Source organism: Amphiprion ocellaris, chromosome 19, assembly GCF_022539595.1.
Source record: "Amphiprion ocellaris isolate individual 3 ecotype Okinawa chromosome 19, ASM2253959v1, whole genome shotgun sequence".
NCBI lineage: Eukaryota > Metazoa > Chordata > Actinopteri > Pomacentridae > Amphiprion > Amphiprion ocellaris.
The window spans coordinates 18,672,911-18,700,021 of NC_072784.1; the positions used below are offsets into that span (position 1 = coordinate 18,672,911).

General features: G+C 39.0%; 1 long non-coding RNA gene across 1 annotated transcript; it reads left to right on the forward strand.

Annotated features, from left to right (window-relative positions):
* The first annotated feature begins 14,932 nt into the window (after nucleotides 1-14,932).
* Nucleotides 14,933-26,760, forward strand: LOC129347654 (uncharacterized). The gene is made up of 2 exons (XR_008599853.1): nucleotides 14,933-15,716; nucleotides 23,608-26,760. It is a non-coding gene; the product is annotated as an uncharacterized LOC129347654 (long non-coding RNA).
* The last annotated feature ends 351 nt before the right edge of the window (nucleotides 26,761-27,111 follow it).

Consider the following 27,111-nt stretch of genomic DNA (forward strand, 5'->3'; position numbering starts at 1 on the left):
GACTGGCATTGCAGAGTTGTTGTTTGTGTACTAGTAACTAATTAATCCAGACTGCATTCAGACTGAATGTGTTGCATATGTGACAGAAATTTGGGAGTTAAGAAGGAAGAATAGGATTTAAAAAAACTCAGTAAAATAAAACAAGCTCAGTTCTAAAGAAGCCTACAGTGTCGAGTTTTACAGTGTTATTGCACCTATGAGTAACCAGGAAACCTAGCTGAGTTTACTTATTTTAAACAGTCCTCTTCACTTTACCAATGTTAAAACCATCTAAATGTCCTTTATCCTTAATTATAGTTTGCTAAAGCCTCTGATGCAAATTATCTGTATTGTGCATAAGAAACTTTATCCTCTCAAGATGCTGTTGCCATGATACAACCTTCTTCAGTTGTGCTTTTCCAGCCATGATGATGCTCAATAGCATCCAAGATCTGGATAAACATATGCAAATACATATGCTCAACAAGTATGTCTCTCAGACCGTCTGCATCAGCTGATTCATTTGCATGTGTCCTTCTTTCTGCTTGACAAGATGACAGATTTTCTGTATGGGAATCAGCCGGCCCCCCTCCACCATCCACCGTCTGGCCACTGAGTGCCACGGCAGAAGCGTCACTATTAACATAATGATGCAGTGGATGTTTGTTTCCCAATGTTCTAGTGAATGTGGACCATATGGTGAAGGAGAAAGTGGTTAATGTGAGCTCAGCCGTGCAAGTAATCCCCCCGTTATTTAACGATCAGCACAGTGAGCGGCTTTTCCTCTGAAGGTTTGCTATGAAAAAAACCAAACATGTCCCTCAAATTACAGTTTATACTTTTGTTGTTGTTGTCAGAACGTAGCTCTCCAGCAAGTGTTTGTCTCAACAGCAGTGTCCCAGCTTCAAACCGCAAATTGTCCTCTCTTGTACCGGGGCTTTCCCAGCTCCTTCTCCCCACATTGCAGACACTACAGGAGGGTGGGAGGGCCTCAGGATGTTCTCTGAATAACAGGCCCTCTCACAAGCAGACACCCCAGGGAGCATGACAGCCCAGCAGGCCACCCAGCCCACATGAGAGCACGCATCCTCCCATCGAGTGTTTGTTTGAGGGCAGAGGTCTGGTCGCTCCAAAAGTCCAGGCCAGCCATAATAAACCCAAGCTGACTGTCAAACTGTGATGGATATGTGTTTGGTAGTGTGGCCACTGTTTATCAGCTGATCTGTGAGTGAGTTTCAGTCAGTCACAAACTCCAGATAAAGCTTGTGATTCACAGGATGGAGACAGATGTTTTTTTGTTTCCATGCTGAGTTGACTGCCAGATTTGAAACCATATATGTTCTGTTATGTTTGTGTACACTCGCATCACGCAATTCTCTAGGTGGTTACAGTCTTGGAGTCAGGCAGTTTTTTATAGGGGTTGTCAGGCCAAGACAAGTACTCACATTGAGGCAGAAAAAAGTCTTCTTAATATTTCCTGTCAATTTCTGTAGACTTAAAAAGTCTTTTTTTTTGGTCACATGCTTATCATTTGCTTATGCGGGTAAGACTACCATGTAGAAGTACATGAGGACTCATGTTTTTTCTATGACCCTTATTTGATTAAAAATGTGGAATTGTTTCTAAAGTTAGGCTTTTTAAAATCTACTTCAGACTCATTACCAAAATTATTTCTTACTTTTCTATTCTAGCCTTGTTTTAATTAAGAAATTTTTATTTTTACTAATGTATTGTACCTATATCTTACTGATGTTCTTTTCGACACTGCATTTATTCTCATGTTTTGTATTTTCTTCTGAGAAATATCTGGCGCAAGATTTTATTTTAGGATTAATAGGGTTCTGTTTTATCTTACGTTATATTAAATAAGGCAACACATGGAAGACGGCTTTCGCTAAAGTGTCGTTGTTTGCTTCAGGACACCCATCTAGCTGAGACGTCATTATCGAGCCTTTTGTTTTGCAGTTTCTTACTTTTGGATATAGGTTCTGGGTCAGTCTTGCATTGTTCTGCAGTTTGTATGACTTGTTTCCAAGCTGTTCTAAGTAGGTTTCATCCAGACATCATTTTATCTCTAAAAGTCTGAACAAGAGTTTCAGCTAACTCCACAGTTGAATCATACACATTTTAACTAATAAAAGCACATCAAAAATGATTATTATTTTTATTTATATTTGACAAAACAGACATATCCAACGCTTTTCAGTGACAATGATGCATCTATATGAGAACAACTGCCACAGAGAAATGGTTCCGTGTCTATGGTGGTCAGATTTTTAGTCTGTGATGCCCCAGGCCACCCTGGGTCACCCACTGGCTCCACCTTTGGGTGTTAATGTTAATCTCAGTGATGGAGAAGCCAGTCTTGTTCAATTTCATGCTTCTGCTAAACAGCTCTCAATTTTCCATTTGGAGGCATCACCAAAAGGTGAAGATGAACTCTGCAGACTGAGATTTAGTGCATCATCTGTCAGTACAAACTGGCAGCTCAGTCGGACCCTCCATGTATATGAAACAAATCTATTCTTTAAAGAGAAATGACAGTAAACAAACAAACAAACAAACAAACAAAACAAACACCTACATTCTGTTCTTCTAGCTCACATATTGTTATGTAGGGGAACACTTTTCAGTTTAAATATCAGTAAAAAGACTTCCATTTACATGCAGGTACGACTGTAATCCACAGCATGAGACCATGAACTGACTTCAAACAATGCCGTCCATGTCTGTCTTGTGCCTGTGGCAGCAGACACACAGTCAGCTGAGCTGTCTCACATTCCTCAGGTTTGCCAGCATGTTTACTCAGTGTCATAGCGCATACTTGCAGTCGTACTTACTTGTGTATCTAATGGCAGCGATGTTAGCTCAGAGGGTCAACCCAATGAGGGTAATAGCCGCTATGAAAACAGAGGCCTTCTGGTGGCCCAGTAGGAGGTAGGGGGGCTGTATGTTGGACCCTCGCTTTGGGTTGTTGTCAGCAGCTTCCAAACTGTTTTCCAGCAGAAACAGCCGCAGTGGATCAGACCTGATGGACTGAACAGATGGAGGCCCTGTTCTATGTAGTGTAGAGGAGCCTGGGCTGTAGCAGATAAAGCCCTTCATCCTGTGGTCTGATCTATAAGCAGAATAACAGACGGTGCAGGATACAGAGTTGTGCTTGTGCACAAAAGTGTATGTTTGGGCTCAAACTGTTGAAATGCATCTATTTATTTGTATTTTTCTTACATGAACCACAGGTCTGCAATACTGCAAATAGACTGCTATGTATTTAGAGAGAACACTCAGTTCAAATAAATGGCTATTAAGTATAGTTTACTGTATTTTTCCACAAAATAATATCTATGACCATAGCTCTTTTTTTTTCCAGAAAAGCCATTATTTTCTTAAAAACCTCCCACACTGATTAAATATCTGCATTGTCACCAATGTGTAGCACTTTCTGTAAGTTAAAAGCTGATTTACGACAATTCTTTAGTTTCCACAGAGGAGGGTAAATGTCGGACATGACTGCATGACCTATAAATTTGAGTCTACTGAACCTCACGAGGGGTAAATGTATACTACTTTTACCCCGCTGCTTTTCAGCTCTTGTTATTTCCCTGCAATATAATATGCAACCATTAAACCCATCACTATCCTGCAGCTCACTGCTGGTGTGCACCACAGGAACAATGTGGGCTCTACTATGGGTCAGCACAGGGTCACCCCTCCACATCTGGACATGTCATCAGCCCTCCAGATTTTGCACAAAGACAGACGGTGTTCTTGAATCGAGGACAGAATTGCGTCCAACAGCATCCTATTGAAAAAACAACAACAACATAGTGATGTGGCATTGAGCGACACACAAGTGGCTGCAAACTGTACTTAGACGTATTAAACATGGGTCAGCACCTACACTTGGGAGTCAGTTAATGTCAGTGAAAGTAGATATGGTGACTAATGAGCATGGCTAGATCTATGACTTTGAGGCTGGAGGTTGTGGTCACAGTTGTTAGTGTCTGATATCTACAACAGCACCGTGAGCTTCTTAACTGATTTTAAGTGATTTAACAGATGTGGCTGCTGCCCTTCTCATGCAAACTTATCAGGGCTGCTTCTATCTCTTCAAATACGCCTGTCAGTGCTTTGTAAATACTGCACCGCTCATTCTTATTTACCCGTGAGTGGAAATTATCCAAAGGGTAAAATTTTTATTCTTGCATGGCTCCACATCAAAGAGCATCTGTGACAAAACTTTGATTCATTGTCCCTCACCTGGTCCGCCTGGTAAGCTGAGAGCCATGCAAGCACATCCTAGATTTACACCACTGCTCCTAATTCAATATTCTCATGTTTGGCCGCGTTCATGCCTGTCCGTCAGACAGACAGCGTGTCTGGCATGTGTGAGTGCAGCGGGCATCTCCAATTTTACAGCCGTGTTGTCAGATCAAAGTGGGGGCTGGCGCTGTAGTGTGCAGCAGCAGCTCCCTGGTCATGTGTGAACCATCCAGTCCGGCTGTCATCGGAGGATCCCCGGGGTGTGCTCCTGCTGAGTGATGGCCTCCCATTGGAGCCCCCAAAATGCTGCAAACCATGAAAACAGGCAGAATCTGGACTGCATGTTTGACTGTTTTCAATTGCTGCCAGGTGACTTCATTCTGCAGACGGACATGCTTTGGCATCTGCAGCAGATATATAGCAGATCTTCTTAATGAATGCAAGAATAATTACACAAATACCACGAGTTTCTCACCTTTGTTTTCATGCATTCTTTCACTTGGTGTTGTGAGACTGTAACAAAAGAACTGCAAAGTGTAACACTTCTCTCTATAAAAAGGTAACAGGAGAAACTCAAAGCAGCGCCCCACAGCAACAGTTTGTGCTGCTATTGAGCGGCTCTTCTGCAGCAAGAGGAATTCACCCCGGCAGATGGTGGGGCCGAGGCCCCCGGGGCCCCCAGGCAATGCTACACCCTGGGACCCGGACACCTAATCGTGCCCCGTTGAGCCTCTCACCTGCTGCTCCGCTGCTCACAATGTTATCTCATCTCCCCGACCTATTGTGGCTCCCATCGGCGATAATGACAGTTAAGAGACCCACGCAGCGCCGGAGCAGGAGCTCACTCTTCCCCGGAGAGACACAGGATCATGGGAAACCTCGGAGTAATCGATCTCTCCATCTTGCCTCCTCTGGTGGATCCCATTTCTTATCTCTTGCTGCCGTTTAAAGCACAGATTGCTTACAACTGCTCAGAGAGTTGGATGTGTTGTTGCTGTTGTTGATAACGTAGCTTTTCCTCCTTTATACTGCAGCGAATGCAAAGAGGAAGATAATTTAAGAGCGGAGTACTTTTATGAAGTAGCAACTGTAGTTAAGAGGGCCATGTAGTTTAAATCGTTGGTGATGTTTAATTTGCTTTCTGATGTTCCCTTGTTTTGTCACTCTAAAGCATAATTTCACAATAGAAAAAAAATCACCACATATCTCCACATGAGTTTATAAGCTGTCCATAGGCCATAAATATGCTGAACTGGGTAACCACAGTTAGTTGCATTTTGCAAAACCAATTCATGCAACCAACTTAACCAAACCACAGTGTTGTGGAGATACTTGTTGTTGTTATTGACAGTGTTATTTTTAAAAAAAAATTTTTTTGGCCGCCACTGTTTTAATTTTCACTTAGTCACTGTTCATGAGAAAACACCATCCGACTCATGTGTGACCTCGGTTCCCACCGTCTCAGTCAGAAATTGTCACAGTGGCCCAGTTTTTACAGTGTTCAGCTTAATTAGACTATCATTGCTTCTTTTTGAATGTGTACATCTTCTTTAGTATAACAGATCTCACTGTGGATGGGAAAGTGACCTACTGGGTCAAAAACAACAAAAAGGATGCTTGTAATAGAAGTGCAATGTTTTACTTGTTGTCAAGAGATGATCCACTTCCTTCTTCCTAATAATTCTGTGTTCACTATATGTTCAGATAACCAGTTGAGGAGTAAGATTCACACTGATCTGACTGCTTGTTAACAAGGGATATACCCAGTTTAGGACAGTAACTAAATACATTTACTCAAGTACTGTGTAAGTGCAGCTTTGTGCTACTTATGAGCATTATACTTTCTCTTACACTCACTTTATTTGACAGCTTAAGTTACTTCTTTCAAGATGAATATTTTACACAGTGATTAATGCAAGAAACTTTAAAGACACATCGTTGAAGATTAAATCAGTGATTTCCAACCTTTTTGGCTTCCGATTTCTTGCAGAAAGCGGTATGTAGTTGAGCTCACATTTCAGATTCCTTTGAGTTACCAGCTCCACTATTTTTTGGCCCTTCAATATTCAGGCTTCCCAGTGTTCAAATGATCCATTACAATACCAAAACATTTGTGAAAAAATCAAAAAATTGAAAACAGAACTTTGTTTTTTTTCTTCGTTCCTCTTACATTAATCGTCTTATTTTTAAAACTATATATGAAGTGGCTCAAACTAACTTCATCTGCAGCAGCTACAACCAATGTTCCCTCTAATTTTTCCTGAGTCTGAGCAAACACACAAACTCCCTGAACGTCCCTTGGACCACTGTGAGCAACATCAGACGTGTGCACTGTGGTCACACCAGCATCACATCCATTCAAGTTACATGGTTCATTAAAAGAATCAAATTACAGCATTTACATTTCTGTTAAAACACTTTGTCAACAGGAGCCAGTTGAAGGCTGCAGTGATTTTAGTGACACTACAATGTATAAGAGTGAAGTTATTGAATATTTGTCTCTCTTTACTGTTGCAGCGGTTTTGCAAATTGCAGACGGACCCTGTTCACTCCATAGACACCAATGTTATTCCTGTAGCTTGGAAGACAGCTACTTTTGATAAAACTGGGCTTGTAGCACATTGTCTGCCTTGCAACAATGGGAAAGAGGCACCGTTTATGTTTTGACAACCTATATCTAATGAGTTATTGATGCTGGAAGTCCGAATCTGTGAATATCTTTCCAACTTTACTGAACCTGGGGCCACTACCACCTAAGGAGTGATATATTTAATTTTGAAAAAAGCATTTAGCCATACTTAAAGCTTTAAGTGCTTTATTAACATGGAACTAAAAGTTCTGTATTGTTTTATTATCACAGGTTCTGTCTGAAAAGAGGTGGCATCATTTTAAACAGTGAAATCAAACTAACAAAATGTAATGACCAACCAGTGAGTAATACTGGATTCTGCAAAAACATAAACAACTTTTTAAAAAAATCTAAATCTTATCTTAACACAGTTAATGTATTAACTTATTTTTGTGTGTATGCATGTATTTATTGATTTATTTAGTACTGTTAACAAATCAGAGTTCTGATTGAATTTTTCTTAAGATAGGCAAAGGCCATTTATTGATTACATATAGGCTGTTAAATGTTTATTAAAAACTAAAAAGCATTTTTAAAAAAACCACTGAGGCATTTATTGAGTCACTAAAATAGTGTAGAGTACAGACCACATCAGCATGATTATAAGCATCCTCTGGTAAATGAACAACCAGATACTGATGTCTCTCACCATATGGACTTCAGGAGATGACTGGGGGATGATAAACTGTGACCTACTGGTTGGGTTCTCTCTGTTCTCATGTTTCTTACATGTTTGTCCCCTGACAGCCGGGTCCTAATGTTTTTTGAGCAACACACCATACTATGACGTTTTTACAATGATGGTTCTACTATGAAGCCAGTTTGACATGTTCAGGTGTTCTTTGTGTGAAAACTCAGAGATTTCAGGTATCAGAAGGTGGTTTTCAACTTTCTTTGTTAACTTTCTGCTTCAACTTTAAATTGAATTTCCTTCACTAACCCAGCCCTCTGGACTTCCAGTAAGCTGTGTTCCTATTGGCTGTCCAGGTGGCTGTGTTCCTATTGGCTGTCCAGGTGGCTGCTTGGTGTTATCAGGAACACCTGAGCAGCTCAGTGTCTTCCTGCTTTATTTAGCTGCAGACAAACATTTCCTCTGCTTCCTTCACCAGTGAACTGGGTTTGACTCTGTTGCTTCAGTTTGTTCTTTAGGTGTTGGCTTGCAGCTTCCAGCAGTAAAATCGTCTTTAATGTATTTCTTGGTGTGTTTTAGGGCTTTGTACTGGATCGTTATCTTGGTAAATGTGGTTCTTTAGCCACAGTCAGCACATGGTGCTAATGTGTGCAGTGATTAGTGGATTTGCTCCAGCTGAGTTGTGGCTGTAGTGAGTCTTCAGAGGTTTTTGGTCAGACACATCCTGTATTCTTGTTTGTGAACCAGTGTTGGTTGTCTAGAAGGTAAGATTTCCTGTCCTGATTCTCTGTTCTCAGAGGTTCTCTGGTAGGCTGCAGGAGACTTTAGCATTTGGGTTGTGCTAGTTTGGTTTTTGTACGGTTTCATTTGGACGACTATCTTGAGGCCCCTCCATGTGGTTTAGTGAGGTTTTCTGTAACAGTTCTACAAAGCAACCTGCAGCAGAAGAGACTTTGAGAGTTTTTAGGAAGTTCTGGAGACCAGACTTTAGAGCAGCAAAAACATTTGTCAGCAGTTTGAGCAGGAGAAGGTGAGCTTCAGAGTAGAAATGAGACAGAAACCTTCTTGACCCGTGTGGTGAGGTCCTGTACCAAGAGTTTGAGCAGGTTGTGAAGAATCTGTAGTTCTTTGGTCTGAAAGCACAAGAAGAGTCGACTCACTAAAGGAGAAAACAGGAGATACTGTTGGTTCTTCTGTTGCTCTGCAGTTTCCAGTTTCCTTAGACTGAATATCAAGTTTATATATTAAATGATTTCCCATGTGAGCCCAAGAAGACTTCAATAAACTCCCTCCATCCCCTGGACACAACATATTTTATTACCATACTAAATCTTTTTTTTTTTTTTTTTTAATGTTTTTGAGTTTCAATCATAGTTTTAGCATAGTTTTTTCTCTTTGCTTGTTCAGTTTTGTCATCTGTGTAAAAGGTGCTAAACAAATAAAGTTGAATTGATAAACTGAATAAATGACTAACTCATGATTGTGACAACAGAAGTATTTTCATTGTGATTTAAGGGTTTGTTTCATTTTTAAGGTTGGGGTTAAAATCTTGACAGAAAAAGAAGATTAAAGAAATAAACTACATAACAAAAAGCAATTAAATCAAAGGAAAAAAATTAATACAATAAAACTTTTAAAAAGTTTTATTATTAAAATGATTTAAGAAATTTAAGATGTAATTTTGTAATTAAACATTTAATTTTTTAATTAAATGTTTTGCATTTTTAAAAATGTTTAATATTCTTGTTTAATTATATTTTTTTAAATGTTTACTTATGGAAAATATTTTATCTGTAATTTTTAATATTTGTATTTTAAAAATTTTGTTTAATTTCATAATGACATATATTGTATCTTGTTGAATTATCTAATTCAATGTTTTGTCTGTTTAATAGAGTTAAACATTAAATACAATTAAATTATATATACATATACCACCTTTTAATGTTTAGTTTTCTTTTTAAATGCTTCATTGTATTTTCTGTTTAATTCCTATTTGAAGTTTTATTGTCTGTAAGATGTAATTTTCTAATTAAACATTTAATTTTGTAATTAAATGTTTTGTCTTTTTAAAGGTTTAATAATCTAATTAAATGTCTTGCCTTTTTAAAGGTGTAATGATCCAATTAAATGTTTTGCATTTTTTAAAACGTTTAATGTTCTTCTTGTTGAATTGTATCTTTTAAATGTTTGATCCTGGAAAATATTTTCTCTGTACTTTTGAATATTTGTATTTTAAAAATTTTGTATAATTTCATAATGACATGTATTGTATCTTGTCGAATTATCTCATTCAATATTTTTGTCTGTTTAATAAAGTGAAACATTAAATTACATTAAATTCTATTAAACAGACAAAATATTGAATGAGATAATTCGACAAGATACAATACATGTCATTATGAAATTATACAAAATTTTTAAAATACAAATATTCAAAAGTACAGAGAAAATATTTTCCAGGATCAAACATTTAAAAGATACAATTCAACAAGAAGAACATTAAACGTTTTAAAAAATGCAAAACATTTAATTGGATCATTAAACCTTTAAAAAGACAAAACATGGGTACACGTATAGCTCAACGGGTTAAGCGGGTGCTCCATGTACAGGTGCTGGTCCCCAACACAGCGGTGCGGGTTCGATTCCCGCTCCTGACCTTTTGCTGCATGTCTTCCCCCTGACTCTTCTCTCCTGTTTCCTGTCTGTCTCTCACTATGCCTGTCCAATAAAAAGCTGAAAAAGGCCACAAAAAAAAGGCAAAACATTTAATTAAAAAATTTAATGTTTAATTAGAAAATTAAATCTTAAAGACAATAAAACTTCAAATAGGAATTACACAGAAAATACAATGAAGCATTTAAAAAGAAAATTAAACATTAAAAGGTGGTAAAACATTTCAAAAGAAAAACCTTAAAGATTTAATCGAAACATTAGATATTGGGAAAGAAAAAGAAACTCAAACAAGCCGATAAAACATTTGAAAAAACAATTAACCATTAAAAAGACAAAACATTTTGAAATCAAATCAGACATTAGAAAAGAATAAAAGGTGAGAAAAGAGCAAAACTAAACATTTAAGAAGAATCAAACTAAAGACGAAACATTTGAAAAGACACCAGTTAGACTTTAGAAGATCAAATTAAACAGAGGAGACAATAAAACGATCAAAAAGAGCAAAAACAGATCAAGGTCTTAAAGCGTTTTCTAGTCTGAAATGAAAACATCAAGTTGTTTCTTCAAACATTTCCTCTTTCTATGTTCTTGGTTTGATTGTGGACAGATTTACTAAGAACTCATTTCAGAAAACTGCTTTCCAGATAAAGTCTACTAGTAGTTGAAGGCATTTATCAAACTAATGTTACCTTCTGATCTCCACAAACTTTACTGTTCAGTGAAGAGAATCAAAGTTTGTTGAGGATTTCTAAAAAACCCACAGGTGAAGGTCTGAGAAGAACTCAGATGGATGGTCTAAATGTGAAATCAAGACTCATGGTCACTTCACTACTAATAATATATTAAATAATATATGTCTATGGGAGCAAACTTGCTTTAATTCTGAAGCTGCATTTTCTTGCAAATTCTTTTAATACATGACTCACATTTCTGTTTTGGTACTTTTACTTAAGGATCTGAATGCTTGTCCCACCACTGCATACACTAAGAAAACAATGGCTTCCTTTTGCACATAAAGATGTCAACAATTTTCACGACCAAACCAATGATTTGTTAGTTTGTTTCTACACATTTTCTAACTTCCCTGCCCTTTCTGCATCCCTGAGCCCACTGGTTCATCCAGAAGAAATTATGTCCACATCTCTTCAACACATACATATCACAGCCATGACATAACCCTTAAACATGGACTGTATTTCAAGTCCTGCTTTACTTCTGTGCTGCAAACACAAAGGGAAGGAAGAAAGGGCGTTTCTCAATGATCTGTTTCATTATCATTTTCTATACAAACAGAGAAAAAAAGAGTATCTTCTTGCTTCAGTAAATTACAGCTGAAGAGAGAACAAAAGAGATCAAATGGAAGGAGCATGCCCAGCCACTGTCTGACTGACTTGAACTGTGTTCTCTTTGTGTCCATACAATGAATAACTAACCAAGAGAAGGGTAATGAAGTATTTTTAGGTCTCAGACAATACAAAGAGAAACAGAGAGTACGGTTTTTCTCATGGGATCTCCTACAGATTCGACCTCGTTAAGCATTAAAGGTCGCTTTAACGTCAGTTTTTCCACTTCAGTGTGCTTTAAGGAGGATATGGGCCCTTGTGTACCGAAACATTCTCATATGTAGTTTAACATCATGGCAGAGTTTCAGTTTCTGCAGACCAACTTTGTGATTCATAGCTCAGGAAATCTGGAGGATATTTTGCATCTTTTCAGTTTGGCAGAAGACATGCTTTAAAAAAATGTGTACATATGTTAAAAATCTTTCCATAATCATGAGATTATTAGGGTTTTTCTTTTTAGGGAAGGTTCAAAGTAGGATTAAGTAAATTCAGAAATACAAATGCTATCTTAATGTCTGATGAATTGTGCAACTTCTTGTGACAGCAAAAAGTGGAACTGGCTTAGTGACAGACCTCACAGATATATGGTTGAATTTTCTTCTTGATAATAAAAAACACTTTATAAAATCAAAAATCAGTAATGCGATGTCAAAGGAAAATGTCCCCCGAATTGAATTTTTGAAAGTTGCTGATGTAGGCTGATTTTTTTGGAACTATTTCTTGAGAATACTACTATAAAGTTCTCAAGGAGTCACAGCTCTCCCGTAGAAGTTTGAATGCAAGAACTTGGGAAAACGCATCTAAATGGTGTCTTTGTGTAAAAAATGAAAATTACCATTTCCATTCATTACCATACAGAGAACATGACCTCCATGTCCTCAGTGGTAGCCGCGACTCTGGCTGACATACTTCTTCTGCGGGCCAAACAAATTTTGCAACAGGACCCCCTCCCTGAGAAACAGAGGCGGTGTTAGGGGGGTCTCACTACTAGAGAAGCTGAGGGGACACCGCTGATAACCCTCTGCCATTGTGTGCCTGGCTGCCAGAACATCTCTGTTTCACTGCAGTGTGTAAAGCACGACGGAGATAACAGCAAATCCCAAACATTCCCCAAAAGAAAAAACAAATCCGACATTTTTCTCCCACTAAAACAAACAGCAGATCTACTTATCTTAAGATAGATTGCATCTGTAAGACCACCACAATTCAAAGAGAGGAAACTCTGATGTTTTGTAACGCTGCGCCTCTGGGGACCAAATGACATTTAGTACCTTATATGAAAATATACTTTGGTAAAAGAGAGAACAGACTGATGTGTGTGTGTGTTTACAGAGTTAATAGAGCCTAAATGTCACATTAGCTGCTTGAGATGGTCTGAAAGCCTTTTGTGTAGTTTTTAATGTTCCATGCAGACTCATTTTGAAACATGAAACTTGAAAAAGGGATCTTGATAGCTACACATATAATACTGCTTTATATGTATAGCCTGAGTAAAACTGCACACATCCTAATCAGTTTATGATCTTGTAGATATGAAAATAAAGAAACAGCACTACTCCTGTTTTGCAGTGTAGGTTAGTTCTAGTGACACTGGCTGGATAGTTACCCCCAGTTATTTTCTATTGTAGGATCTCAAGTGATGCAGGTTTGACCAGCAAAGCACAAACTGTATTCATAAAAAAGGTGGAAAAGGCCCGTAAAGAAAAAGAAACATGGTTTGATGTCGGAAGTTGTAGTGTTGACTTGTGGTAAAAGAATTTCTGTATAGGAAAAAAATTTTTTTGTACTTTCCTCAGTCCGTCTTCTCTACATTTCTGGCTTCAAGAATTACAGATAAGAACAATAGTAAAGTCGTCCTTGTGTTTAGCTCTCCTAAAATTAGCTGTACAGAACCGCAAACATTTACTCTGACATAGTAGCACGCAGGATAAACTTTCACACAATAGGGAAATACTTAACAGTAAATGTGCCAATCAGGAAGAGGCATTTTTTTTTATGTAACCTCACAAATTAGTGTAGAAACAAATGCTCTTTGGCTTTGGAAATAACACTGAGTGAGGTTATCATTGGAGGTAGCGTGCAAACTAGCCGATTAAACACATTATTTCCTCTCTGCAGTTCCCTCTAATGTGTAATGTGTAGTTACTGAAAAGTGAAACAAGGTGCTCATCAAAGCAATGCAGCTACAAATACATGAGAAAACAAACTTAAAGGTGCAGCTGTTGTTTTGCAATTCATAAAAGTACATTCCAACAGCACAACTGTTATTTTATAATAACCAACAAGTGGTGCACTCTTGGACAAGAAGTGTGGGAACAAGTGAAGTTCAAAAAGAGATTTGTCTGCCAATTAAACAAAGCGCTAAATGTGTAAAATCAAGCAGACATATGATCAAAACAGCTGCTGCAGAAAGGAGTAAATCCCTTTTTTTAGACTTGTGTTTTTGGTTTTGCAAAGGCTGAAAAAAGACATGCTCCTCCAATCGTGCAAAATATTAAAGTAGTTTAGCTTGGCCAGCACACTAAATGGTCTGTGTAACATCATTCCTCATCTTGAAGAATGAAGATCTGCAGTCTGTTAAATTCTGAGTTTTAACATTCACTACATGACACACTCCAAAAATCAACTTTAACGGTAATAAAAATCTTTCCTGTGCAATACATATATGATTAAACACATATAGGCTACTTATCTCAGCCCTGACAGTCTTAATAAAGGATGATTGTGTTTCAGATCCTGTTGTGCTTGTGTGCTTAAAACATAAAGGGAAGGAAATGCCAAGTTTCACAATGATCTGTTTCGTTACCAGTTTCTATATGAACACAAACAAGAGCATGGAAAGAGTTCACAATCAAGTAACCCTGAGAAACTCCAAGCTGTCATGTTTTCTTTTGACTGTATATATAATGCTAATGATGCATGCAAATGTTTTACAATACACACTGGATTTGGATCTCAACAACAGTTAAGCTGACCAACTGCCCAGACTTAGAGAATCAGCGTAACGTTGCAATAATGACCAAAATGGTGGTATGTGGCAACAATGAAACAGCAAAAACAGAATCCATTTGTTTGCTTTTCACTTGTGTGGAAAAAAGTGACTCGTTTAATGACATGCTGAAAAAAAGAAAAAGAAATCAAAGCCGGCTCTGCATCCTCAAGAGGTGGCCCCAACATAAACAGTGATCTGTTGAGCAGCAGAATAAACTTCCTCTGCTTGCACTGCTGCACATACTTCCTGAGGGGATTGAACGATGCGTCGGACTGAACCCCATTCTCCATTAAAGGCTGGAAGCTTTTGACTCGGCAGGCCAATGAGGCAACCAGGCAAATTTAAGCCACATGCTGATCCTGCTCATCTCCTGTGTCTTTATGTAAGTGGATGTCAAAACTAAAACAGTGTGTGAACATGTGAAAAGCCTCTTGAAACGAGCGGTGAGGGCGTTTGCATAACAAAATATCAACTATTTGAGAGCTGTGAATTTCAGTACAGAAATGAATGAATCCCAGTGGATGAATCATAAAGATTGTTCATCAATAATATGACATAAATTAGACTGATGTGAAATTTTACATACGTTGTTCCCTGGTGATGGATTGTAAAGACGTCATCCATTTTAAAAAGAACCATCAAGTCTGAATTTCTTCTTGTGCCGTTATATTTCCATCAGTCTTAACATTTTGTCAACATCACTCCATACAAAGCAAGATTATTGCAATTAAAATTATAAAGTAAACAACAAACTTCAACATTTGATGAGGACTGTCATTAAGACATTATAGAACCGCCATCGCTGCACAAGCTGAGTCAAATGCAAGACTTGATATCTTTTAGTGTGCAATCAAAACTAAAATGAACCCATTGGATCTTCATTTTCTGAGATGCTGGCAATGCATAAAGACTCTTGTGTTTGCTCTTGCAGCTGTGTCAAGGATCGGGACAGAGACTCTAGCGCAGGAAGACAAAGATACAGACAGATTGTAACAGATTTATTGAAAATAACGATATTTACAACAGATTCTACGAAGGGAAACGGGGAACTGACGTAACAGGAAGTACACAAGCTAACTGTTCCCAAGGGATACAACTACAGGATGGAGGGCACCCTGCACCAACCAGAAGTATTACGGAAACCGTGGCAGGACAAAAAAAAAAGCTGATAATATTTTTATGATGGAGACTAACCAGGACATGGTAAGACCAAGCTAGGAAAGCTTACGGCTGGACAGAGCTACACTGTAACAAATTGCTGTAAAAACACAGCATATTTTGCACAGCAATATACCGTTCTTTGTAAATACAGCTGAATACTGTAAATTCACGTATTTTTCAAGAACAAAATATTAACAGCAAGCTACCGTACAATCTTACAGCAGATTACAGTATTTTTCTGGTTTGGGTTGATTTGAGTGTGACTGTTGCTGCAGTCCGACCGTAACTCGTCTAAGCAAATCTTCCTGCACATCACCGCATTCAGCAAACAGTCAACACAAAGAAGTGATGAAATAGGTTTAAAATATTATGTATCAGTGATTTTACTCATTACTGAGGGAAGAACTGGGAGAAAAGGAAGAACTGAAGACGACGATTTTCGGCCGGGCTCAGACCTGCAGGGACCACCTGGAGCTGATCCATCCTGCTCTGGTTCACTGAACAAGGTAACTGTGATTATTAAAAAGTCAGCCTTACTTTTTATTTCTGTCAGTCTATTTTATGTTTTATTCTTTGACAGTAACGTAAACATAGCCAGTTACTGCCTGGTGTTAGCCACGAGTCGCTAGCATGAATGCTAACGTTTCCCACACTGTTAGCTAGCAGCTAGCAGCTAGCATGCTCCCCTTTAGCTGCAGAGTGGACACAACTTTGGGTCTTTCTTTTAAACCAGACCAGGAAAATGAATTTCTAAGCAACCAGATCCAACTAGGTTCGGTTAGCTATCTCTGTCTTTCATGTAATTTTTGATCAACTATACAATGTGATGCTCCACTGATCTGTTATCAGATCTCCACATGGACTTGTCTGCATTTGACCATTTGGGTAATTTCAAGTTTTAAAAAGGTTTGTAGGATGTGTCATGTTGCTTTTCTCTCCACTTAGGAAAGGTAAATTTGCTTGTTATGCAAACGGCTGCAAAAATTAGATTTAAATGTGTATTGAACTAAACAGCTGTTCTAAGTGGAAGCCTCTGTTTTGCTTAATAATTTGAGTTTCCTGTTTTTTGTTGTTGTTGTTTATTAGTTTTTTTTATTAATGTGACAGAGTTCCATATTATGTTCAAGGGATCTTTGCCTACACACCTAATATATTCTTTCTTTGTCATTTCATTGTAGGTGCTTTCTTGGTATCAACCCTGAGAGGGGAACAAAGGCCAGCCAGGAGAAGGTGATGTCCAAGAGGTCAGGAAGCTGCTCCAGAAAAAGGCATCTACTGTAAATCCCCATGTAGCCACCTTTATAAAAAGACTGATGGACTCTGAGTGGGACTTCATGTAAACCCACAGCACCTCTCCACACAGGACCTCACTTTGACAAAGGAAAAGCCCAGTCTGCAACCAGATGTTCATGTTGTCATTTTAAGGTAACAAGTCTCAGTATTGTGTTGGATTCAGTATAAAATACTTCAGTTCCAGGTTTGTTCCTTGACTAGGTGTTTATTGAACATGATCAAGAGTTATGAAAGACTGATTCTGAAGGCAGGGTACCTGAAATGTGATATGCAATTTTTAAACAGATTGTTGACAACCTGTTAAACATCATTAGTTGTTTTTATAGATTTTATTTTACAAGACTTGAATTACTTGACATTTGTTAGCTGCTGAATGTGTTCAATCAAACTCAGTGTACCTGAACTAGAACATGCACAATGGGAACCTGTTCAGCATGAGGAAATGATTGTATGTTACTGAAATTGAATGGGTTAGATAGGTCAGTTTTTGAACTATGTTTGATACAGAATTGGCTTTAATAAAAGCTTAATGTTGAAAAGTCATCTCTTGTCTGAGCCATTTCTATGCTATGCTATTTTCTGGAGCTTTCATTTTGAAAGCCCCAGGAAATAGCTCTCTAAACAGCATAATACCGTAATATTTTTTACAGTAATAAACTGTTGTTTTAGAATATGGTAGGATTACTGTAAAATAACAGTGCGCTGCTGGCAACTTTTGCTGCCAGCTCTTAACTGTAAATTTACAGGGAAATTTCTTAGAGTGTACCAACTCACACAATACTGTACGCCAATACGGCGAAGCTACACCGAGCAAATTAGCGGATGCTCAACAGCATACACAAGCACCATATTCTACGGAGAACCTGAGAGAGAGCGGAGCTAACTTAGCTGACAACTAAGTGGGGAAAGATGGTGAGGGAATGGGGACGAATGAGGTGTGTGGCGTGGCAGGAATGACGTCTTGGCAGGTGCAGGAGCCAGGTGGAGGACACAGAAAGTGAATCCAGACTGGACCAGGTTGGATCTGGTCAGGTAGGGCTGAAGTTTCAGATGGAGAAAGCAGGAAGGGTCACAGAACTGAGGTAAAGGACAACACAGGTTAGCACAGGGTCAACCCAAAGCAGACATGAACAGAGCAAAGGCATGGGTTGTTATTCGATAGTCCAGCATCGTGTACTGGTCTGAGCCAGGTGAGCTCACTCAGGTGATTATCCAGCGGCTGCACATGCATGCATTCCACAATCATACATCTCACTCACGCCCACATGAGGGAAAAGGGAAAGGGAAGGCTGCTGCTGCGCCCTAACGGGGAGGGCATGACAAGCTAAACATCTGGTGTGCTTTACTCATGGCTGAGACATTTTAGACTTAGCTGAACAGTTTTACAAAGTAAATAAACCTGGTGGACTGTCAGTCGAAATGGGGCAGAACTATGCACATTTTTAGCTCCACAACTATTGGTTCCTCTGTTCCTATTTACAAACTACTGGCTACATTGTTGAGTAGGGCCTAGAGGAAGGGCAGTTATAAGCCCCTTCATTTTCTTACAGCTTTTATTTAATACCTCCGAGTTTATAACACATTCAGAATACAATTTTTAAAAAAGGATTTTCAGCATATATGTTACCTTTAAGTCTTATGCACAATTTAGGGGTTTTGAGTGAAAGATGGATGCTGTAGTAGGACAGTCGTTGGTGATGAAGTGATGCACTGCCAAGATGGTGATGCTTGGAGCCACCACAGAGAAGGGTTTCTCCATCTTTATAAAGAGCCAATGACTACCACAGGCTCTCATTTTCACTTTTAACCACAACATCAAGCAAATCCAATAATATGGTGCAACTGTATCTTTATTTCTTTTTAATCTGTATGTTTAAATCAGTCGAATCTTACTGTTTGCTTACCTTAAAGCAGCCAATAAAACAGAGGCTCATTTCCCACAAGGTCTTGTGTTAAGATGATTTCCCTCTTTGCTAGATGATCTCAGCACTAAGATGTTTTCTGAGAAACAAGTCTGTTACTTTATTGTTATGAAGAAGGTGGATTAACTCGCTGTTCCTGCTAATTCAGTGTGTTCTACAGCTTATTTTTGATTTCCTGCTCCATGACTGCAGATTAATATCTCTGGTGGCAGCAGCCCAACTGCAACAAAGCCTCAACTACGAGGGTCCCCTAACCTTAGCACCCTGAGAAACACTAGAGCCAGTCTGGGAGATTGTAGCGCTGCATAACTGGAGACATGATTGGGGAGCAGTGGATATGTGTGAGTTTTAGCGGCCTCGGGCTCTGGGGGAGAGTCCCACCCAGGGAGGCTGGAGAGGAAACTGCAGATGGAGGTCAAAGCTGGGTGGCTCACATCCCACTCAGCAGTCGTCCTGTTATTCCAGTCTACGCCAACACATAGACAGGATCCCGATCGGGGATAATAGCTTGGGAATCATGTCAAAAGCCCCAAAAGTCATGGAGAATTTTACAGTCAACACAACCAACATGAAAGCATGAAGTGACACTTGTAAAGCCGCAGGATTTTAAGAAATGTCCAGTCATTGGGGTGAACTTGCCATGAAGTCTTGTAAAAGTCACATAAAACAGCATAATTAGGAAGATATTTTGTTGGAAATGCTCATTTGTCATCTATAAAGGACCCCAGATGCAACCTCACAGCCTGACTTGGCAAGTGTAATGTCCTCGAAGGCTTTGAAGACCCTCCAACTGATGTTTGCCATTTCCATATATGCTATATCCCTCTGTGATTTCTCTTGTCTGGCTTGTATTATGTTATTTCCAGGCTGTTGCTGAATTTGGCATGTGGAGGCTAAAGCTGGCTGATGTTGTGTTTTTCATGGCTGAAACAAGAAGACCGTCCTCGGATGTTAAATATATCCATGAAGCGAGCAGATCTCTTCAGAACAGTGGGGCAGGAAAAGGAAAGTTAAAACTGTTTATATGTACCGATGGTCAGGTCACTGATTCACTGATATCCGCTAATTAAAAGCACACTGATGCCCCGCTGACGTGTCACTGTATCCGTGAAGTATTTTGGTGATGTTACAGGAAAAAACACCCAGGACGGTATTCAGAACATGCAGACTACAAAGGCTAAATCACAATGTGGACTTTTCCTGGTTATGTGACTCCGTTCACGTTGTCTCCACCGAGGTCAGGCAAACTTTGGCCAAGACCAAGGAAGGAGCGGCGATGACCTGGGAAATCAGGATCTTTTCCGTCAATACTACAGAGACAAAGAGATGTCAAAGGACGGTGACCCTTTCCTGCTAATCAGAGGGAGATTCGCAGAGAGGAAAGGACTCCTCCCGGCACCTCTGCTCAGGCAGTGATGAGGTTTCCATGTTTGTGTTGGCTTGTGGTGGTCTGAAGGTACCTGCATCCTTTTTGGCATAAGACAGGAATACAGAGATTTATCTTCTGGCTCTGTATGGATAAGAGGAAGTCCAGAGATTCATCAGTCAGATTTTGTTTATCATCCTCTAAATTTTGAGCCAATTTCTTTTCAGTTTTGATTTTTTTAGGCACTGGTGGCTCAAATAGATGTGTAAGCACTACAGTGATCCCTAAGCTACCTTTCACATTGTTTTGGCCAAATTCCATCTATCGACCCATTATCTATACATACAGCTGACTTAGGACGAAGGCCTGCCCAAATTCCTTTACAATATAATCTACAGACAAAGCTATTGCAAACCACAGCTTAACTCTATGTAAATAAGCTATCCACTCTCAAATTTTTCTGTTTCCATCTCATTTACTTGTCTCCTTCCTTGTATTTTCCTTCTCAGCTCCATGAGTTCATGGTTCCAGTACTGGCAATATCAGTCTGTGAGTCAGTCCACCACTTCGGTCTAGACTTGAATACATCAACAACTATTTTATTTATGAGAAATCATACGAAGGTAAAGAACAAAATTTATAGGAGTAACCTGATCATGCTAATTCAAAGTATTTTGGTAAATCTAGACACTGTGCGAAACTGCTATTGTGCCTAATGTACAACCTCACAGAGGTACCAGCATGGCTGTAAGACTGTAAGCAAAATAACTGTTGTACTGTGGAGCTAATACACTTTGCACGCAATCAGCATCTCCTACAATGTATTGAGCTGGTAGCACTGATAATGAAGAGTAGAACATTTGTCAGCTTTTGTGTGTTGACTGTTCTGAAAGGGAGGAAACTCTTAAACTGTATCCGAATAGGGTGTTGTTTAAGGTAAGGGTGAAAATATGAAATATAATCCAGGACACCAGAAAATGAAAATGTTTGAAGCCTTGTCAGATGGCAAAATTCTTCATGATTGTTTGTATTCAGAAGCAATGTTCTGCAAAGTGTTATTGCAGCTGTTATGTTTTGATTGCGATATTGCATGGTACAGAGTACAGGGAGTGTGCCTTTAGTGTTGCTGATTTATTTCCTTGACTATAACAAAAAAGGAACTAAACTTTAAGCAGTGCAGACATCAAATAAGAACATAGAACTAGCATTAATGTATTTTTTAAACTACCACTGTCCTCTTCAGTTTGAGTAACCATGGATCAAAGTCTCATGTCTGAGCTCTTTCATGGCATAAAAAGATTGTTTTAAATTAATATATTCTGTATTTATTGGAGCATGCTCATTGTCTTTTGAATCCTTTGATGGATTATCCTGATACGATATGAAACTCTTTATCCTCGGAGCCTGTTCCTTGAGTTTCTTCAACAATAGCTCCACAGAGCAATGACCAAGAGACACTGAGTGACTCTTTTCAAACACTGGAGCCAAGCGCTGACTGAAGATGCATATCTAAGCATACTCTGACCTGCGCTTTCTTCGTGCAGACCGAAGTTCAAGATTTGTCCAGAGTCCTGACCCACGTTCTTTCATCCACTCCCATCATCTTGACTGTGGGCTGTGACCCCGGTAATGTTATACAAATGTCATGCGTCACATGACTGACAGCTCTTCTATCAGAAGCCAGCGTTTGGCCTACGAGCATTGTAGCAGAAAAGACCCTTTGTAGGAAGGCAGAGACCTTCAGCACAATGGTGTTTTACTGACAAGGTCATGCAAGAAAAAAATGTTAAAAAAAATGGAGGCAATGCTTCTCCTTGCAACCTCATCTTAAAATGTCTGTACTGAACATTTCATAATCTCCTCTTCTTCCTTTAAACTATTTATTTCTGGAGCTGGCACTTCCTTTGTGCAGCCTTTGAGAGGAACAAAGTTTTATTTCATCACAGTTTTAAGATCTACCACATGCTCTTTATGGCTACTGATGCTCAAGGTTATGTCTTTAACAAGCTTAGTAGTCACATGTTGATACTAAAATAATGACATATGTGGATTTCAGCTACAGTATGGTGAATAAAAATCTCCCTGAAGCTGCAATAAGGATGTGGTCAGCTCATGAGTGGGGTTTCTTTCAGTCAGTTGACTAGTTTTATGGCCCACTTAGTGCACACTGAGATAACCTGATGAAGGCCAGGCTTCGATCAAAGACATCAGCATAAAGTCGCATTCCTCTGCAACCGTCACCTCAAAGGAAATGACTCAGAGTCCAGCCACAGTAAACAGTCAGGACAGCAGGCTGTGCTTTTTATCTCCGTCTTATTTCGACTGCACCCTGTGGCTTTGAAGCTCCGCAACTGAATCCGTCCCCAGACATTAAAGTTTCTTATTATAGGGACTGTTTATTAGTCAGGATTTAGGCTTGTGTTTGTCTGGGCTGCAGAAAAAGAGATCAGAGAAAAATTAGTTTGCTCTTAAAATACACTATAATAATAATAAAACATGTACAAAATTTGCTAAATACACAAATACAACACCAACAGGAGCTGTTTTCTGTTTTTTATTCACTTTAAATTTGATAGTTTAAGCTGATTTTGCAGATGAATTCCACCAAATCAAGTAGTAGTTAATTTTGATTTAGAATGTAAATGAATTCACGAAGCTTAGTTCCTGCTCATTCTGATGGCAAATCTCACTTTCAAGTCAAATTTCCTGTATCTACAAAAGCACTCCAAACTAAACCATCTCATCTCTGATTCTGTTGTTAATCGGCCACCAGAAGCAAAATAAAGGCTTGTTTTGTCAGAGATCCCAGAGCCTGAAGTGCTATTTTATGTCCCTGAGAACAGACGGCTTAGTGATGCGACAAGCTGCCATGGAAACCATGGTTTTCTGTTGTGTTGGTTGTGTCACAGATCCACCCTTTTTGCCCTGACCCCTTCCCTCGGTGGCGGCACACTTTCCCCGGGGGATTTCACACACAACATCTGCCCTGTTCGCCTTGCTGACCCACCCACTCCAAAGAGCCAAAGAGCTTCTGGACTGGCTTTTCTCAATCGAGGGCAACCACAGACACCTGCTGGGAGGGTCGGAGGTCATCGTCCAAGCAGGAGCACACTACAATGACACACGTAGCTCCAGCCCGCATCCACTTCTTATGCAACAAGGGAGAAAATGATCATTCTTACACTTTGCGGCGCGGAGAAGAAAATTCCTCCCGTTCTGCTCCAGGCTATCAATGACAAGGATTAAAATAAAGCTTTTCTTTTATTGGAGTGCCTGTTGAGAACACAAGTGGTCTGATTTTCTAACACACGACATCATCCTCTCCAAACACTTTCCCTCTTCATGTTCCCAGGTTGGAGCGTCTGGCTGCTGCAGCATGTGACTGCTGAATGTGGAGACAGAAGGAGAGGGAGTTCCTGGTGGTGTCTCTGCCCTGCCTGCTGCCCCGTCGGGCCCTAAAGGAATCACCCGGCCCTCATCAATCTGCTTCCACATTCCACAATAGCTGACAAAGAGACTCCACTCTCTCCATGGCAGATGGCTTCGCCTCGGGCTGTCCACGCCAAGCTCCCATTGTTTGGGCTCTGGGGTTTGATGCCGGGACCTTTGCTCCTCCTCCTCCTCCTTCAGTGTGACAAAAGGATACTGGGGTGCAGAGGTTGAGTTTAACCCCTCTGAACATAGCAGAAAGTGGCTGATATTTCATGTATTTTCTGATATAAGCTGCACTGCTTGTTGCTACGTCTGTAAGGACGTTTAAATAAATTTAAAGTACAGTTAATAAATACAATAAATCAGTGATGCTGCGACACGATGTGATCTCTCGGCATTATCTTGATTCCCACAGGAATACAGGAGGCGAGCGTGGCCCCAGCAGGGAAACAGCAGCTACTAGAAGCCATGTTTTCTATTGTTATCTCCAACTAAGAAGCTCAAAGTCAAAATAAAGTAATTTCAGAAAACACAAAATTTGATATCTAATACCTAATATCAGGGGTAGAATCACAGATATTAAGAGTTTTATTCTTATATACAGTTAATGAGTTATAATTTACTATACTTTCTATTTGTATTTCACAACATTCCAGGGTGAAATATTACACTTTTTACTCCACTTATTTACAGTAATTTCTTGAACTACTATGTACCTTGGTCTGATGCAAATGCTTCAAATCTCATCATCTCACTGAGAAATGAGAGTCCTAAAAGTCTTATTCTCCTCTAACAAATGGAAAAAATCTGTCCTTGAAGTGTAATAACTTCAATGTTTTATTAGATATCAGTGGGTTAAGTGAATTTTTTGGGGCTAAAATGATAATTTAATGACTACAAAGCAGTAACGGTTCACGCTTGTTTCTGTATAGTTTTTGAAACAAGATGATTTCTTCAGGGAAACGGTAAATAATCTAACTAAACGAAACTAAAACAGTTAAATTCAGCTCCACTTTTCTCATCTTAGATTAAAATTCTACTTTTTTCTTTGCCTCTGCGCTAAAAATCAATAACATGTACATTCGAATGGGCCATTGTGCATTATAAATTCAATTTGAATACTGAAATTACAATTTGCTGACAAGAATTTCAGGACTTTCACTTATAATATACAGAATTTATAATATTGTCACATTGAAGAATGATACTTAAATTTAAATGAGCTAAATATTTCTCGCACCACAAATTTTTAATATAGAATAATTTGAAAAGCATTTAGCGCATTTTATTTCTTACTGTTTTATGTGTAATTGATGACATTCATGTGAAAACACAAGGCAGCATATTAGTCTAGTGAGTCAAACTTCACAAATGTGCATCAGTTTGGGAGGTATTGATTTTATTTCTAATATAGCATCAGTACAAAAGAAGGATTTAGTTATCAGGAGTATCAATTCTTTGGGGATCAATTTGCCAGCTTCTGATTTGAAGCTATATTGATCCAAATCCTTGTGAAACAAAAGTCTCATTGTAGCTTTACATCCGGGTAAAGTTACAGGGCGGATTTTTGAGGGATCCAATGGTGCACTTTGGTTATAGACCCTTTAACAATTTTATGGCCTTTTCTTTGTGGCTCCTTCCTCCTGAGAGTGGAGGGAAGTGAGGACTTCTTTATGATGTGGGATTCCTTGAACGTACTCGGCGAAGGCTCGCAGCAGCTTTGACTGACTCCATTCAGCAATTAACATAAAGCTGCCTCTCCATTAGCCAGCACGCAGCCCCGACTCGCTGGGCTTTTTGTGAGGGAGCTGCCTATGTTTAACACATCTGTTGTCTTCCATGTCTGAGCAACCCACAGACAGGTCCGTCCACAGTGATCCTTTTATTCGGCTCTGAAAGGGCCTATAGGGGCTCCTGATAGATGGCCTTCATTCCAATGAAAATGGAAAGCTGGATAATGGGAAGAATGGGGAGCCACCACTCCAGCACACCCCCAGCTCCAAGCCCCTACACATCCTTGTAAAAGACTCCTCTTAAACAGTCTGATGCTGAGCCTAATCATGTTAAAAAAGAGAGACCATGTCTAGGCAAGTTTTATTTACTGCCCTACAGCAGGTGCTTTTTCCTTCAACATTTAGGCAATTTTAAAGCAAGACAAAAGGACTGTGATAATGTAGTTGAACTTTATGTGCAAAAGTAAAGTTTACGTCCACATTTAATGCAAATTTTAATCTAATTCCAGCTAATCTGAATAAGCTGAAAGAACATCTGCATCTTTTTATGTATACGTACTCCTATATGAATATCAGGAGTTTTGTTTTCAGTTAAATTGTCAGTGGCACCAATTCTCCATTGGAGCATTTAAAAGTAGAAAATATAACATCTCAGTTTTGTTTTTATCATTTGCCATCTTCCATCTCCTTACAGTAGCATCACTGCTGTTTAAGTCACAATGCTCATGTCAAGACTTATTTGTTAAGTTTGAGTCAACTGAATTTTATTATTAAGAAAAATTAAAGACAACAATTTTCTTTTTTTTAACATTTTCATAGAGAGTATTGGTTTAACTCACAATATTTTTTCTGATCCATGGAAACAGTTGTTGTTGGTCCAGCTTTAATACACGGCCAGTTTAAAATGCTCTGAAAGGAGAGATGATATGACACTTTGTGGGCTTTAATACATATTATTATATCATTAAAAAGCTGAGACTTTTTCTGTGCATCAGAGGGAAAACAAAAGTAGTTCATAAAAATGTGTCCTTTTGGGGCCTCCATAACTTTTCCTAATTTAAGGGGGGGAAATTGCAATATTTTGAGGTCTTTGTTTGAAGTTAGTGTTGTGTTTCCACAAATGCAGAAACAACAACATTGATGTATCATCTTTTAAGCATGCTAGCAAGTATTTGTCTTTTTACATCCCCAACAGTTCTTTTCATTCACTTGGAGTTGCACCTCTAGCCACTTGATCGATTTAACTCCATTTTTCTTTTTTTAAAGCTCCATTTTGGGTCTCCTCCACCTCCCGATGCAACTTTCTGACTCTTTGGCTAATAAATGCTTCACTATTTTCACCAGCTAATGTGTAATTCTGTCTGTCTGCTATTTGGTGCTGAAAAGAAAGTGGGCAAAGAGTAGTTTGAGCTTGTTAAGTGAAACAGCTACCTGTTGCAAAACCACCTCAACAATGAACTGAAACTGGCTATAAAGTTCTGCAAAGCCACAAGGAGCTGCATATTTTCTATAGGTTCATGTCTGTGAGCAACTTCTGTTACACTGTCATTCAATACGTTAGACAAAAAAATTTCATTTATAGCTTCAAGTCCTCCTTCATTTTTATGTACTAAAAACAGATATGTTTTAAATCAGAAAGCATATTGGCCTCTTTGTTCTTGCACATTCTTAACACACCGAGGGTTTCGTAA